Here is a 6,064-nt window from a genome sequence, read left to right as displayed (position 1 = left end):
ATTTTTGCACTACATATCTAATTTATCTATATATATATATTTATTGCATTCAGGTTTTTTTTCTATAATGAAGTATTGTTGATATTAAACCTGATTCTGATTCTGAGCTGTGCAGACAAGTTGGATGGTCTACTGAGATTGATCGAGTACTTTAGTGACACCCAGAAACTTAAAGGATCTTAGTGTCAGGGACATAAACATTGATTTGTCTATCCTGTTAGCACGTTGTACAAACTATGTTAATAGCAGGGTTTCCCAACCTGGGGTCCACAAACCCCTCGGTTAATGGTATAAAAAATACCGGGAACCCCCGCTCTAACGTATCCACCGCCCTGTCCTGCCGAAGGGTCTCATCTCGAAAAGTCGGCTGTACTTTTTTCTGTCGATGCTGCCCGGCCTGCTGAGTTCCTCCAGCATCGTGTGTGTGTCGGTCGGATTTCCAGTATCTGCAGATTTTCTCTTGTTTGTGGAGGGGCGCAACTGGCGGGTGATAGGTGAAGCCAATTGAGGCGGCAGGTAGGTGAGTGGGTGAAGTGAGAAGTTGGGAGGTATAGGTAAGGGGCTGAAGAAGAATGAATCTGTTTGGAGAGGTGAGAAGACCCTTGGAGAAAGGGAAGGAGGCGAGCTGGTGGGCAAGTGAGGGGAACAGAAGATGCAAGGGAGGGTCCCATATAATTAGCTGTGGGGGAGGTCAAAACTTAATCTTGAGAAACAAAAAAGGATACGCACTTTGTGAATGTTTAGAATAAAAATATCTTCTTTTGGATATCTGCAGATCAGACCAATGCTTGTGAGTAACTTGCGGATTCATTCTATTAGCCCGCACTCCAGTGACTTTCCCGAGCGTGCGGTCAGCTAGGATGGACAGCGGGAGTGACCAATGGAGTTTGGGGATTGTTGCGGGGCGGTGCATCCGGTGTTGTGGAGGGTCTGGTTTCTCTCTGCCGGGGCTGTGTGGCTGTATTGGAGACGGAGGAATGTCCACTGCTCGTGGAACAGCGGTCTGCGCCAGCGAGACGTGGTTAATCCGGCTGGGTGATCCATAGACAGCGTAAGGTAACCAGAGCAATAACCAAAACTGCAGGGGTTTCTACTCCGTGTGTTTGTGTGTGGATCGGTTTAAAATAAACTTCTCGCTAATTATGGCTCGGCTGTGAAAGTTTCTCGTGAGAGACGGGGAGAGAGCGAGCGAGAGTGGGGATTGGGTTTACTTGGCTTGGGTATGCACCAAGTGAAGGGATTGTTTGTCAAATACTACAGGACAGGGCGTTTCTACTCTATGTTTAAAATACTGTAGTTAAATTATTTAGAAATAACACCATTCCAGCATCTGCAGTCTCTTTTATCAGTATTTAAATTTTATGCCGAAATCTGAATTCCAAAGGTTTGACCTAGTGGCTCCCTGACCTATACTGGGTTAACTGTTCAACGCAGGAAATTCTCCTCTGTCTTGTTCAAGAAACCACTTAAAAGTCGTTTTTAGCAAGGAAATAAAGGTTTGTTCATTTTTGAAGGAGCGCCTTTCTTCCCAAATCTTATTTGTAAGTTTTATTTTCTGTTTTGAGTTCTAACAATAAAGAGTTTTTTCTATTGAGTCGAAGAGCAGTGGGAATATATTATTTTCAGCCATTAGTGGTTAGTATTTTAGTTAAAATTCTTCGCTGTTTACTCGTTTTTTTTAGTTCTCCGCTTACTCGAGTTATCATTTGCATAATCATTTCGGCTGAGCAAAAGTCTTTAATGCTGGAGTTCAAAAATTCCCTCACACTAATTACGTTGCTTTATTACAGGCGAAACTCCTTTTCCAAATGATATGGTTTTAATCCATTGGCTGTACAAACAGTTTTTAGTGTTCATTCCAAGTTTCAGAAAAAGTAATTGAGCATCAGTTTTGATCACTTCACCAAAGATTTTATTTCATCAGCTGAATATTTGGTGAATCTCATTTTATTACAGTTGTTTGTCCTGATTGTGCTTAAATCAAGAAGGGTAAAACCTGTTTTAGAACTTTTTATTTATAGAACTTTTGGTACAAATCTTCGAATTGTGAAGGTAATGCTTTTTTATCAATTGCTTTTATCCAAAACCACTGAGTAATTTGAATATCTGGAAAGATGACACAGGCAGCTTGTTAAAATAATAAAATATCAAAGGCATTTTGAAGCAGTGTTTGTGGCACAACATTTGACAGATCATTTCAGAAATTGGTCAAAGGTAGGCTTTGAGATTTTCAAAGGGAAAGAGAAACAAAGGCTTATAAGGATAGTATTACTTTCAGGTTCTAATTTAGGTGTTAATTTGCAAAATGCTTTTTTTTAAGCATTTATGAAAGTTTAATTTAACCACTAATGTTTATTGTCATTTAAGTACTTCTGTCTTTTTTGCTATTCAGCTTTGCAAACTTTAGGAACATGGGGTAAAACAACTGCTCATGCAAAACTTGTTTCTCTGTACTTTGTTTGAGCATGAACCAAGAAAAGCATCATTAAAACTATTTGACGATAGCTAAAGGGCAATTCATTCAGGACCTGTGTGTTTTGAGGAAGAAGGGTGGGTGCATTGGAGTTTGTGTCTGGTATTTTTGTGCAACAATGAATACCAGTTAGTTCAACTGAAATATTTTTATGAAAATAGTTTTGTCTGTATTCTTCATGTCATAGTATTATATTTTGGGGCAGCTGAGACAAATTTTGTTTTGAAGTACTTTGAAGTTTAAGTTGGATATTTGAATAAACACAACTCTTTATTTTTAAAAATGTGCTGGCTTTTTTAAAATAAGGAAGCAATGGAAAGTGTTTCTACAATTACTGGGCTAAATGGGCCGAAGGGCCTCTTTCTGTGTTGTAGTACTCAGTGATTCAATAATTACTGAAACATATTTGATGTTGTCTTAAAGGGTTTGTTGATGTTTCAGTTTTAGCATTAACTGCAAAAAAGTTAAATGAGTTATTTAAAAAAAGTTTTGCTGTTACTTTCAGCTGTGCAAGATACTTGAATCTCTTTTCCATTCAGCTATATAAAATCATGAGGAGTATAGATAGGATAATGCAAGCAGGCTTTTTTCCACTGAGGTTGGATGAGACTGCAACTAGAGGTCATGGGTTAAGGGTGAAAGGTGAAAAGCTTAAGGGGAAACTACTTCACTCAGAGGGCCATGAGAGTGTGGAATGAGCTGCCACCACAAGTGGTGTATGTGAGCTTGATTTCAATGTTTAAGAGATGATTGGACAGGTACATGGATGGCAGGGGTATCTAGATGCTGCTAATGGTGCTGGTCACTGGGAGTAGGCAGTTTAAATGGCCTGGCACAGACTAGATGGGCCAAAGGGCCTGTTTCTGTGCTGTACTTTCCAATGGCTTTATGATTCTAGTTCTAGTATAACTGGTGTTTTTTCAAAAATTGTTATAACTTGATTAAGCTTTGTCAGACATGTACTCCACTATGTTTTGGCAGCAATGAGGAATAATTTTCAATCTCTCACTGCTATGGGCGGAAGCTCCCATTTGCTTCAAAAAGGCAACAATTATACCAGTGCCTAAGGAGAATAATGTGAGCTGCCTTAATGACTATCACCCGGTAGTGCAAACATCTACAGTGATGAAATGCTTTGAGAAATTGGTCATGACTAGACTGAACTCCTGCCTCAGCCAGGACCTGGACCCATTGCAATTTGCCTATCGTCGTGATAGGTCAATGGCAGATGCAATCTCAATGGCTGTTCACACGGCCTTAGATCACCTGGACAATACAAACACCTATGTCAGGATGCTGTTCATCGACTATAGCTCAGCATTTAACACCGTCATTCCCACAATCCTGATTGAGAAGTTAAAGAACCTGGAACTCTGTACCTCCCTCTGCAATTGATTCCTCAACTTCCTATCAGAAGACCACAATCTGCAGATTGGTGATAATATCTCCTCCTTGCTGACGGTCAACACCGGCGCACCTCAGGGGTGTGTGCTTAGCCCACTGCTCTACTCTCTATATACCCATAACTGTGTGGCTAGACATAGTTCAACTACCATGTATAAATTTGCTGATTGTTGGTAGAATCTCAGGTGGTGATGAGAGGGCGTACAGAAGCGAGGTATGTCAACTAGTGGAGTGGTGCCGCAGCAACAACCTTGCACTCAATGTCAGTAAGACAAAAGAGCTGATTGTGGACTTCCAGAAGGGTAAGACAAAGGAACTCATACCATAGATAGACATACTTTATTGATCCTGAGGGAAATTGGGTCCTCATAGAGGGATGAGAAGTGGAGAGAGTGAGCAGTTTCAAGTCCCTGGATGTCAAGATCTCTGAAGATCTAATCTGGTCCCAACATATCGATGCAGTTATAAAGAAGGCAAGACAGTGGCTATACTTCATTAGGAGTTTGAAGAGATTTGGCATGTCAACAAATACACTCAAAAACTTCTATAGATGTACCATGGAGAGCATTCTGACAGGCTGCGTCACTGTCTGGTATGGGGGAGGGGAAGCTACTGCACAGGACTGAAAGAAGCTGCAGAGGGTTGTAAATTTAGTCGGCTCCATTTTGGGAACTGGCCTGCAAAGTACCCAGGACATCTTCAAGGAGCGGTGTCTCAAAAAGGCAGTGTCCATTATTAAGGACCTCCAGCACTCAGGGCATGCTCTTTTCTCACAGTTACCATCAGGGAGAAGGTACAGAAGCCCGAAGGCACACACTCAGCGATTCAGGAACAGCTTCTTCCCCTCTGCCATCCGATTCCTAAATGGACATTGAATCTGTGAACACTACTTCACTTTTTTAATGTGTATTATTTCTGTTTTTTGCTTAATTTTTAATCTTTTCAATATACATATACTGCAATTGATTTACTTATTATTTTATTTTTTATCTGCTATTTTATGTATTGCATTGAACAGCTGCTGCTAAGTTAACAAATTTCACGATGCACGCCGGTGATAATAAACCTGATTCTGATTCCGACAATGTTGATAAGGGGCTATAGTAGCCGAGCGGTTAGCACGACATCATTACAACTTGGGGCACCCAGAAAATTTGGAGTTCAGTTCTGGCACTGTTCTGTGAGGAGTCTCTGAATGACCTTCCCGTGGAATGCATGTGTTTTCTCTGAGTCCTCCGGTTTCCTCCCAGTCTAAAGATGTATCGTGTAGCTTAATTGGTCATTAAAAATTGCCCGTGATTAAGGTTAATGGCAGTTGCTAGGGCAGTGTGGCTCGAAGGGCTGGGAGGGCCTACTCTGCTCTCTATTACTGAATAAAATAAATAAATAAAAATATTGTTCCTCACATCTTGGATATCCAGCTCTGCTTGAAGTTCTGTTACCCATGCAGCAGGGATGCTCAGTCTTTGTAAATATGAGAAGTTGAAATTGAGAGAATTCTGTATCCAAACAAAGTTGTACCTTTTTTTGCCCTTTCCATAGCATTTGACACAAGGCTGAGTTGCTAGCTTGACCCGGCGTGCAAGGAGCCGGTCGGATTCAAACGCAGGACCACTCACCTCGAAGTGAGTGCTGATGTCATTATACCACAGGGTGGCTATCTTAACAGAGTGGAAGAACATTAAGATCAGGTAGCAATGCATACTTGAGGTAGAGGCCACCCGCTATATGAAACGGCAGTATGGGGTTGAGTGCAAATATAGCAATCATTTGCTCTTTCTACTTGTAATCTTTCTGTGTGCATTAAAGCTGTTCTGTCTCCAGGGTCCACACACAAAAAATGCTGGTGAACGCAGCATTTGGAGCTTAAAATTATCAAAAAACTTCAGAGCGTATTCATTTCGCTCTGAATTCAGATTCATTTCGGATCTCCCCCTCCCCCTCCCACTTTCAAATCTCTTACTATCTCTTCTTTCAGTTAGTCCTGACGAAGGGTCTCGGCCCAAAACGTCGACTGTACCTTTTCTTGTAGATGCTGCCTGGCCTGCTGCGTTCACCAGCATTTTTTGTGTGTGTTGCTTGAATTTCTAGCATCTGCAGATTTCCTTGTGTTTATCTCCAGGTTGATTTATTTGAGGTAAGATCTGTCTGCAATGTTTGCAAGCATACCCTTAATTGATTCTAAAG

General features: G+C 41.1%; 1 protein-coding gene across 3 annotated transcripts in view; it reads left to right on the top strand.

Moving 5' to 3' along the window:
* The first annotated feature begins 939 nt into the window (after window positions 1-939).
* LOC140194916 (interleukin-11 receptor subunit alpha-like) overlaps window positions 940-6,064 on the top strand; it is a 125,630-nt gene continuing 120,505 nt past the window's right edge. For 2 of the 3 annotated variants that reach the window (XM_072252300.1, XM_072252297.1), the window contains exon 1: window positions 940-1,056. The gene's annotated coding sequence lies outside the window, so the exon portion shown is untranslated. The remainder of the gene's footprint in view (window positions 1,057-6,064) is intronic. The other variant, XM_072252298.1, reaches the window with a different exon arrangement.

Source organism: Mobula birostris, chromosome 3 (assembly GCF_030028105.1).
Source record: "Mobula birostris isolate sMobBir1 chromosome 3, sMobBir1.hap1, whole genome shotgun sequence".
In the NCBI taxonomy this organism is placed as follows: domain Eukaryota; kingdom Metazoa; phylum Chordata; class Chondrichthyes; order Myliobatiformes; family Myliobatidae; genus Mobula; species Mobula birostris.
This window is presented reverse-complemented; position numbering and strand designations above follow the sequence as displayed.